General features: G+C 51.3%; 1 protein-coding gene across 3 annotated transcripts in view; it reads right to left on the bottom strand.

Moving 5' to 3' along the window:
* SLC6A17 (solute carrier family 6 member 17) overlaps positions 1 to 8,823 on the bottom strand; it is a 46,442-nt gene extending 37,619 nt beyond the window's left edge. The window contains exon 1 of one of the 3 annotated variants that reach the window (XM_084756196.1): positions 8,443 to 8,823. The gene's annotated coding sequence lies outside the window, so the exon portion shown is untranslated. Of the gene's footprint in view, positions 1 to 6,889; positions 6,984 to 8,143; positions 8,325 to 8,442 lie in introns of those variants that run through there. The other 2 variants (XM_084756198.1, XM_084756197.1) reach the window with 2 other exon arrangements.
* Between the last annotated feature and the right edge of the window lie 605 nt (positions 8,824 to 9,428).

Genomic DNA, 9,428 nt, shown 5'->3' on the forward strand with positions numbered 1-9,428 from the left:
TGTCTTCTGAGGGACTTCTAAGGATACAGCAGGGTGCGGCCATAGCAAAGACAGCTGCATCACGCAGGTCACAGTGGTTCAGTTCCATCTTTGTGGAAGGCATGGTGCTAAGCACCACTCAGGCACTGTCTGTTTAATGGCTCCATAATTATAACTGGAAAATACCACTGGTAGCTACATTTTACAAATGACAGAGTGCAGGGTACAAGGAATTGCCTATGTTTCGCTGAGCTCAAGATCCTCCGGTCTTGGGACAACGGAGGTAGGTCACCCCTGCCGTAGACGGCCGCCATTTTGAAATGGACATTGACTGCATATTGCATCCTGCTTCTCAGATGTATCAGTGAGCAGAAACATGTATTTTGGAAATGAATAAATAAAGCAACTAGGGCATCATCAAAGAGTGGAGGCCACTGGATCTGCACTGTCATGGCTTGACTCCAGAGCTGGATTCCCATCTTGGCTGTAATCATAGGAGGACATGGAGGTTAAAAGCAGGAAAAACTAACCCTATGTCCTGCTCTGCCATCCACCAGCAGCGATCTGCCTGCCTCTGCCTCCCAAGTGCCGGGACTAAAGGTGTGCACAACCACACCTCTTTTGAATCCAGCTTCTGGACCTGAAAAGGTGGGGTGAGGACTCCTAATTCACGTGTATAAAAGCATAAGGACTGCGGTCAACAGAGCTCCCCACTCCCCACAAGCCAGTACTGGCTGCCTCCTTCAGTTGAGAAAAATGTAGGGATTTGACTCAGTCAGGAACATAGGTACATCCACCTTTCAGTCCCATGATGCCCTGAAACAGATGTGGAACAGGCACAGAGGAGCCCAATGCAAGTGCTCATGGCTAAAATGACTTCCCATTGTCCTCCTGGGGTGGAAGAATGGAGCTCAGATTCCTGGGCACTGAAAGTACATTTTAAAATGTTTTTGTTTTCCTCCTTTCTCTTTCCTTCATTTCTTTTATTCCTTTCAGTAAATATACACTATACACCATGTGCCGGTCCTTGTTCTGCAACAGCAGAGAGCAGAGGAAATTATGTTCCTGCCCCGTGGTATTTATATCCTCATTCAGGGAAACCAATAAATATACAATATATGATACAAAGTATGAGGGGATGGAGTTGGGGCAGGGATGCTATGGGATATATAGGGCATGAAGGCAGCACACTCTGATAAGGTAACACAAAGGCCTAAACAGAGCGAGAATGAGGTATTCAGATATCCTGGGAAAGCATTCAAGATAGAGAAACCAGAAAACACAAAGGCTTCAAGACCTTGACGAATGTAAGCAACAGAGATGTTTATGAACAGAACACCTTGAGTAAAGGATATTGGGAGAGGCCGAGGCAGGACGACAGATGATATACAGGGCAGGCATGACCTACGGGCACGAAAAACATTTGGGTTTTCTTTGAGGCTAGCAGAAAGGTCTCGGAGATTTGTGCGCCGAGATGGGACCTGACACAATTGCTTTCACAAGGATCAATAGCTGCCTGCAATGCAACAACTGGAGAAGCTGGGAGGTAGATGAAAGATGGTGGTAGCCTGGATTGGGCTGCTGCATGATGCATAGGTTTTGAAGAAAAGAAAACAGGGAGCAAGCTTGTTGAAGGACACTCCAGGCCCCAGACAGGAGGTCTATGTACATACCAATTTTAAGAAATAAAAAGGTTAAAATTAGATTATGAAAACAAAAGGGAATGAATGAAGGCGCTACTCTCCTCTTTCCCTACCCGCAGGGGCTCACAATGGTGGAAGATGGGTCTCCTAGCATCTGCCAAATCTTGTGTCCTGGATTTTCTTAAACTCATTATTTTCTCTTGTTTCAAAGAGACACAGAAGGATCAGTGTCCAATTACCTGAGTTACCCAGCAGAGTTCTGAAGAGCACTTGAAGGGATCGTAATCAGAAACCCTTAATTACAGTCCCCACATGGCATCTCCCTCCTAAGAGCAAGAAGGGTTGGGCCTCTTTCCTCACCAGCCCTCTGTGCAACTTGGTGGACAGCTGGGCAAGAAAATAATCCTTACTGGGAACAAGTTACAACAACGACCTACTATGCTCACAATGATTTACAGTCATCGTTTGATAGCTGAAGATTCTTAAGCAAAGGAACTGCAACCAGCATGTACAAGGTTACACACCCATTAATTCCAAGAACTGAATTTTACACTGTGTGATCTCCCGAGCTCTGTAGTACAGATTCTTTCTCATGTGCCAGTATTTTCTAACAGTTTACAAGTCGTGGTACACAGAAAAATTAATATTGGCCTGGAATATTATAGTAAATGGAGGAGTCTTCACAACTATAGGACATCCCCAAGCTATCCTAAGAGATCTGGGCATCATCGTTTCTAGATTATATGCACCCCCTGGCATCAGTTGGGAAGATCTGCAGTACGTTCTGCTGCCTTGCAAAATGGTGCACCCAAATCCACCTCTACAGGCCCAGTAGACAAACCTCATGGACCATAGCATCTCCCTGAGGTCAAAGCTTCCGTACTTCCTTGGATTCATCTAGAATACTGCCTGTGGGGCCCTGGTCAAGCAGATTCTTCCTAGCTGTTGTAAGGAAGTCACAGATTACCAGCAGGCAGTTGGTTTTTTAGTGTGGCAGGACCGTGGACAGCGCCCACCCAGCCATCCTGGGAGGCAGACAGACCCGCAGAAAAACAGGGGCTCTACTTCCCTTAGATCCCACAAGAAGAGATGGTCCTCGCTGACTTTTCACCTGGAAGCACCTGCTGGGAACCGTCCTACTGGGTGACATTCACATCTTTAGTGGACAGCCCTTGTATTCTTCTTACAGCTCCCATGGGTCTTTAAACCACAAGGGTCTGGAAGGCTTATACAGAGAAAAATATAATTGACAGGGCTTGGGGAGTATGGACCAATGAACTCTATTTTCTAACAAAAGAATGGGTGGCAAACTGGTAGTGCGTATGAAATTCTAGTTAAGGCAGTAGGAATAAATGATGGGGTGGACTAGGCAACCTGCCATGTTCAGATGAGCTGCTAGGCAAGCTCTTGAACATAGTGCCACCGGGGCTTAGGTCTTGGGTTCCTCTGGTCCTTAGTAGCCTCACTCCCATCCCAGTAGAACCACAGAAGAAACAGGCCTTTACACGTCAACTCCAAGTTGTAGATGGAGGCAGCCTAAGACTCACTGGGCCCAGAACCATTCTCTGACAAAACATACCTGGTTCTGAGATAAGATTACTTTAGTGACTCACTAATAATTCATACTGCCTCTGAGCTTTTCAGACTGTCTTTCTCAAATGTGAGTTTTCTGTGCACAGTGAATGTCTAATTATGAGTTTTTAAATAACTGGATTTGCACATTGATGAATGTCTTAATATCTTCTTTTAATTGCTCGTGGAAAGAGGGAGAGAAAGAAGAATTATCAGCAGATTGGATTTCTACAAAATGGCTGCCCCTGAAGCAAAGATTTCTGGGTAGCTTCTATCTGCTTGGGCAGGGGACCATTAATGCTTACTTTTCAGTTATCTAGCCTTACTTACAGGAACTACTCCTCTGAGGTCTCTGGAGGTGGTAGTTTGAGGATGGGAGGCCAGCTGGGATAGTATGATCCTGTTCCTCTGGAAATGACAACTTCTCAGAGAGAGAAGAGACATAAGCAAGAGGAACCAGGTGCCTATTTTCCTAAAACAGCCAAGGTCACAAGTGGTAGAAACCTGAAAAGAGGAGAGTCTCCATGGGTAGTGACCAGGAAGCAATCAGGATCCCCCCCCTCCGACCGCCTCTGCCAACAGCTGCAGTAAATTTGGCTCTGGAGTCTGGGCCTCATCAGAGACTGCAAATCCCTGGCACATACTGTCCACCAGGGAAACTTGACACACCAGAGCTCCCATCAACTCCTGCTGTCCTTGATTCTGCCGATGCAGAGATTCTCAGGGAAGCATCCGACCTGGTGCCGCCTCAACCCTCCTATCTCCAGGCACCGGCCCCGAGTGGACAAACTTTAAGGGAGTGAAATCTGGAGCCATGAAATAAAGAAAAGAAAGATGAGAGCAGGTCAGCAGAGCACTAAGACAGAGTCTGGGGTCTTTTTCTGGTTTCTAGCTCACCTGGAACCAAATGTCATGTTTCTTAAACCTTGGCCATGTGGGTCTGGCCATTTTCTATCAGTTTCCCACTGGTAGAGATTTAATTCTCTCTTTCCCAGGGCACTAGTCTGAAGAGCAGAGCCCACAGATTTTAATAAACCTTCATTCTGATAAATGCCTGCACTGCCAGACACATTTATTAAGAACTTGTTATTGGAAACACATCACACAGTGGTTAAAAACATGACATTTGAAGTCTGACAGAAGCACGTGCCAAGTCTCATGTTGCCACTCACGAATCTGAGCGACCTTGAGCAAATTAGTTAACCTCTCTGAACCTCAAAATCCACATCTATAAACTACAGATAGTAATAGCTATCTCCTGGGACCACGGGGATGATTGAATGAGATGGCCTGTACAGAAGCATTTAGCACAGCACAGAGGCCTTCATAAAAACTGAGTATTTTTCTGTGGGTGTCAGCCACAGCATGAAGTGCTACAGTTCAGAACTGTGCCTCCCCCTGCTAAAAGCATGCGTGTGCTATATTGTACACTTGTAATCCTGGCACTTGGGAGGCAGAGGGGTCAGGAGTTCAAGGTCATTGTCTGCTCCATGATGAGTAGGAGGCCAGCCTGGGCTACCTGAGACACCTGAGGAAAAGGGAGGGGTGGAAGAGAGGAAGGGAGGGGAAGTATGAGGTATGTATGAAAGAGAATGGAATGCAGGGGGCATTTTCCCCAGAGCACTGTCCCATCTGTGTCTGGGACAGCACACCAGCAATCCTGGTTGTGCTTCCTACCTCTTTCAGCCTAGGATGCTGGTCAGGAGAGGCTGGTACCATGGGGTCTGAGAGGCAAAGGTTTTTTTTGGGGGGGTGGGGTTTGGTTTGTCTGTTTCCCTCTCTGGTTCGCAGATATTTGGCTGTCAGGATTTCTTGCTGCAGCATAGCCTGGAAGCCAGTGATAAGTTAGACTTTGTGTGTGTGTGTGTGTTGGGGGGCGGGGTGCGCCTCCAATCCACCTTCTTTTAAAACTCTTCTGCTGCTTATCTTGCCATTTTAAAGGGATTAATGATAGATCGTCCTGCTGCAGCAAAACTGGAGAGGAGAGTCTAGGGGAGGGAGAGGACCAGGCAGGAGGCTGCTGCTCTGACATCCGCTCATCTCTGTTTCTGTCAGCCATGGGGTATGTTTCCAGACAAGATAGGGAAGGCATTGACTTCAGAGTGAGCAGTGTAAACTCTCTCTCTCTCTCTCTCTCTCTCTCTCTCTCTCTCTCTCTCTCTCTCTCTCTCTCTCTCTTCCAGTAGCCAACTGGGGTCCCATAGGTCACCCTGGACCTTTTCTTGCTACCTTGGGGCATCTTATGTCCTTCATTCTTGAAGTGAACATGTCTTAGGTCATCCCTAGATCAGGACACTTTATAAAGGGGAAGGACAAGAAGTCCAGAGTCCTTTAAGAAAAGTGGGAGGCCTGTTCTTCTCTTTCCTCTCTAGGAAAAGCCAACAGCAGTTCGGCTGAGCATTTCTTTAGAAACTTCTAACACCATTATAGACAGGTCATGTGCTTAGGGAGATGGTGAGACCCACTCAAGGGGAAAGAACCCCTGAAATCTACTCAGCAAGTGCCCCAGCTTGGGAACAAGCCACTGTCATAAATAATACCAGCGACTCCAGGTCTCTCTGTTGGAGTCATCCAGGGGCTATTGTAGGTAGCCATACTGCTTACCTCACACTAGCCTGGTCCTTGTTCCAGCTACCCCATGCAGAGGAGACTTGAAAGTTGGAATTAGGTCCATGTGAAGCTGAGTTGTGGGTTCAATCATGCAGGATCTAGCCACCTTCCTATGCCTACACACACCACCACCACCACCACACCACCATCACCACCACCACACCATCACCACCACCATCACCATCACCACCACCACCACCACCATCACCACCACCATCACCATCACCACCACCACCACCACCACCACCACCATCACCATCACACCATCACCACCACCACCATCACCATCACCATCACCACCACCATCATCACCACCACCACCACCACCACCACCACCACCATCACCACCATCACCACCATCACCACCACCACCACCACCACCACCACCACCATCACCACCACCATCACCACCATCACCACCACCACCATCACCACCACCACCATCACCATCACCATCACCACCACCACCACCACCACCATCACCACCACCACCATCACCATCACCATCACCACCACCATAATCATCACCACCACCATCACCATCACCACCATCACCACCATCACCACCACCACCATCACCACCACCACCACCACCACCATCACCACCACCACCATCACCACCACCACCACCACCATCACCACCACCACCATCACCATCACCACCACCACCACCATCACCACCACCATCATCACCACCACCACACCACCATTACACCACCACCACCATCACCATCACCATCACCACCACCACCATGCTCAGGAGCACAGCAGAGATGGGGAAATGATCTCTGGCTGCAATTCATAAGGGAAGAGGTGGGAACTCAACATCTGGGCACCACCTGCTTGGTCTAGCACTGCTCACGAAGTAAGAAAACAAAATGGTACCAATGGCATCCTCCTTAACAACTTTGGAGACAGCATTTCCATGATGCAGTGACTTGCCCAAGGTCACCATGCTGGCACACGCTGGAGCACTTAGGCCAAACTGTAACCACAAGCACAGGACCTCTTCTGCAGCCATCCCCTGGGGGCAGAGCTCAACAGTCCCTTGTTAACAGAAAGGAAGCTGAGATCTGAAGACTTACCCATCCCTATGCTACTTGGAGCTGAGGCCATTTCCTCTCATGGAGTCCTGCTAAAGAACTCCAAGGAACTCACAAAGAGCTGGCACACCACGACTCTGTGACGCAGGCTAAGCAAACTATAATCAGCTGGTGGGCACGACTCACCTCCAGCACTGAGTCACTGAAGGCTAAGCTGCAGAAACACTCTGTTCACTCAACCACCTACTTAGCCACAGCTGCTCCCGACATGAAAAGGAAACACAGTCTCTGATGGCCTTGCCCATAGCCAAGGGCAACCAGGCGTGACCTCAAAGTCCTTCTCTCCCAGGAGATGGACCTACCTTACCGGGCATGGTACAAGATGCTTAAACTCCACTCAGTCTGAAGCCCACTAAAGCTTGACAGATACTAAAGTTCTGGTGCAATTTTTATAGATCCCTTCCAGCGTTTTCTCAGGTCCCAGGAGTTCGTGTAAGGAAGGGCAACAGTAACCTCTCTTCTTACCATTGCCTCCACCCAACCCAACCCAATCTCCCTCTGGATCGCAGCCGGACGATCTTTGCCTTCCAAAGTAGCTCTACTTAGAAAGTTCCTAATTCATATGGCCCATTAAACTATTTCTAAAGAGGAGGAGAGGAAGGTTAGGAGAAAAGGATGGGGGAGGGAAAGTGAAGAGAGGGAGGGAAGGAAATTTTCAAAGACTAAAGCCCACTTGACAGTAACTGGGTCCCAGTAGCCACGGAACTTCTGACAGAGCTGTTTGGGCTTTAAAGAGAACTGAAGCATCAGGCTTCCTTCCAAGGTGGCCGCGCCCCTGGGGTGGGGGTGGGGGAGCAGCCTTGGCATACTGCGAACGTCCCTTCAGAGCAGAGCATCGTCTGCACAGGTATAAAAGTGTCGGAGGCTTCTCTCCAGGCAGCGGGCCCCTCCAGACTGTGGCCCCCAGTGCACGTCTCCTTTCTCTGCCTTTCGATCCCCAGACGCGCTTCCCTCGAGGGAGGAAGGGCTCTTCCACTCGAGCTCCAAATTCACTGTGAAGCAGCAGCCCCAGGGCTGGGAATTAAATATTCATCTCGGGAGGGAAGGCTCTGCTTCTCTAGCCAATGTTACGGTCAAGGTCACGAGCCGGAGACCGAGTGACTTGAGGCTGGGGTCGCCAGCCGCGCCAGAGCCTCCCCGTGAAGCTGCACCCTAGGCGCGCTCCAAGCAAAGGGACCCACCGAGCTGGCCTCCCTGGTCCCCCGGCGGTGCTCGCCTCTGCATCTGTCCTGTTACCTCCGGAGTTCTGGGGCATCCTGAGCTCCAGAAGATGAAGCTCAAGTCCAACCTGTGCAGAAGCTGCGGAGCACCCTTGACGCGCCAGACCAACGCGGCCCCGGGGTTCCGTCGCCAGGCAACAGTGGCTAAAGCTGCGGGAGAAGCCCCCGCGCCAGCCCAGCGTAGGGTCGTGCAGACCCGGAGGAGCGCCGCCTTGCACCCTGGCCTCTGGCCTTCCTGGCTGGGGCGGGGCCACAGCAAGCAAAGTTGCTGTAGCTAGCCCGGCGATGCTAGACGGGGATCAGACGGCGACTCACCTGTCCCGCGTGGGCCGTCGCGTGGACTCGGCCCCTGAATTCCCGCGGAGTGGTCGTGCTCCCCCAACGGGTCGCGGGTGCACCGTCCTTCCCGAGGGCAACTGGAGTCAGGCAGCGACAGGCCCCGGCCGAGGCTGGGGGGACCGGGAGCTGCGCGCGCCGGCGCACCCGATTCAGCTGGTTCCTCGCTCCCTCCCTTGCAGCCAGTCCCAAACCTGCTCCGGCCCAACGCCTGCTTGGGGCTCTGGGGAGCCGCCCCGGGGCACAGGTCCCGCCGCGGATGGAGCGCGTGGCTGCGAAGGCCCCGGCCGAGTGCCGCCCTCCCCGCGCCCTGGCCGCGTCGGCTCTGCGGAGCGGAACGGAGCTGGGCGGAGCGCGGCGCGCACTGTTCCCTCGCTTTCCGAAAGGCCACCGTGGCGGCGGGGCGCCGTGACGCAGGCTTGACTCACGCGCGGGCCCGCGTCAATGCGAGGCTCCCGGGCTGCGTGCGAGGCTCTGGTGGCCGACACGGGTGGAGGGGTGGGCAGCGAGCAGCAGGAGAGGGGTTGCCAAGAGCCGCCTCTTGAGACCTGAAGGCTCTTATTAGAGCATCTGCTCTCAGGAAAATGGGCTTCCATGGCCAAAGGCCTTCTGAGTCCTGGACCTTACCTGTCTTTACAGACTCACCTCCTTTTGACCCTTTCTGGAATCCAATACCGCTCTGTGACTAGTCTTTCCATCCTATGTAGATGTTGCCCCTGTTCCTACCTTTGGGTTGCTCTTTCCCTCCGCCACTCTTCCATCCTACTGCCCCGAACACCTCAGTTTCCTAGAACCTTGACAAATGAGTATAGCGGGAGGGAGGGAGGAAGGGAGAGAGAGAGAGAAATTATGACTGGGTACCAAAAAGGTATTGAAGGATGCTGGTCCCAAAAGATATATAGACAAAAGGGGAAAGGGCAGCCATTGTGGGGGCGGGGGCGGCGGGGGCGGGGGAGAACAGTATG

This window comes from Acomys minous, assembly GCF_964271855.1.
Source record: "Acomys minous genome assembly, chromosome: 14".
In the NCBI taxonomy this organism is placed as follows: Eukaryota; Metazoa; Chordata; class Mammalia; order Rodentia; family Muridae; genus Acomys; species Acomys minous.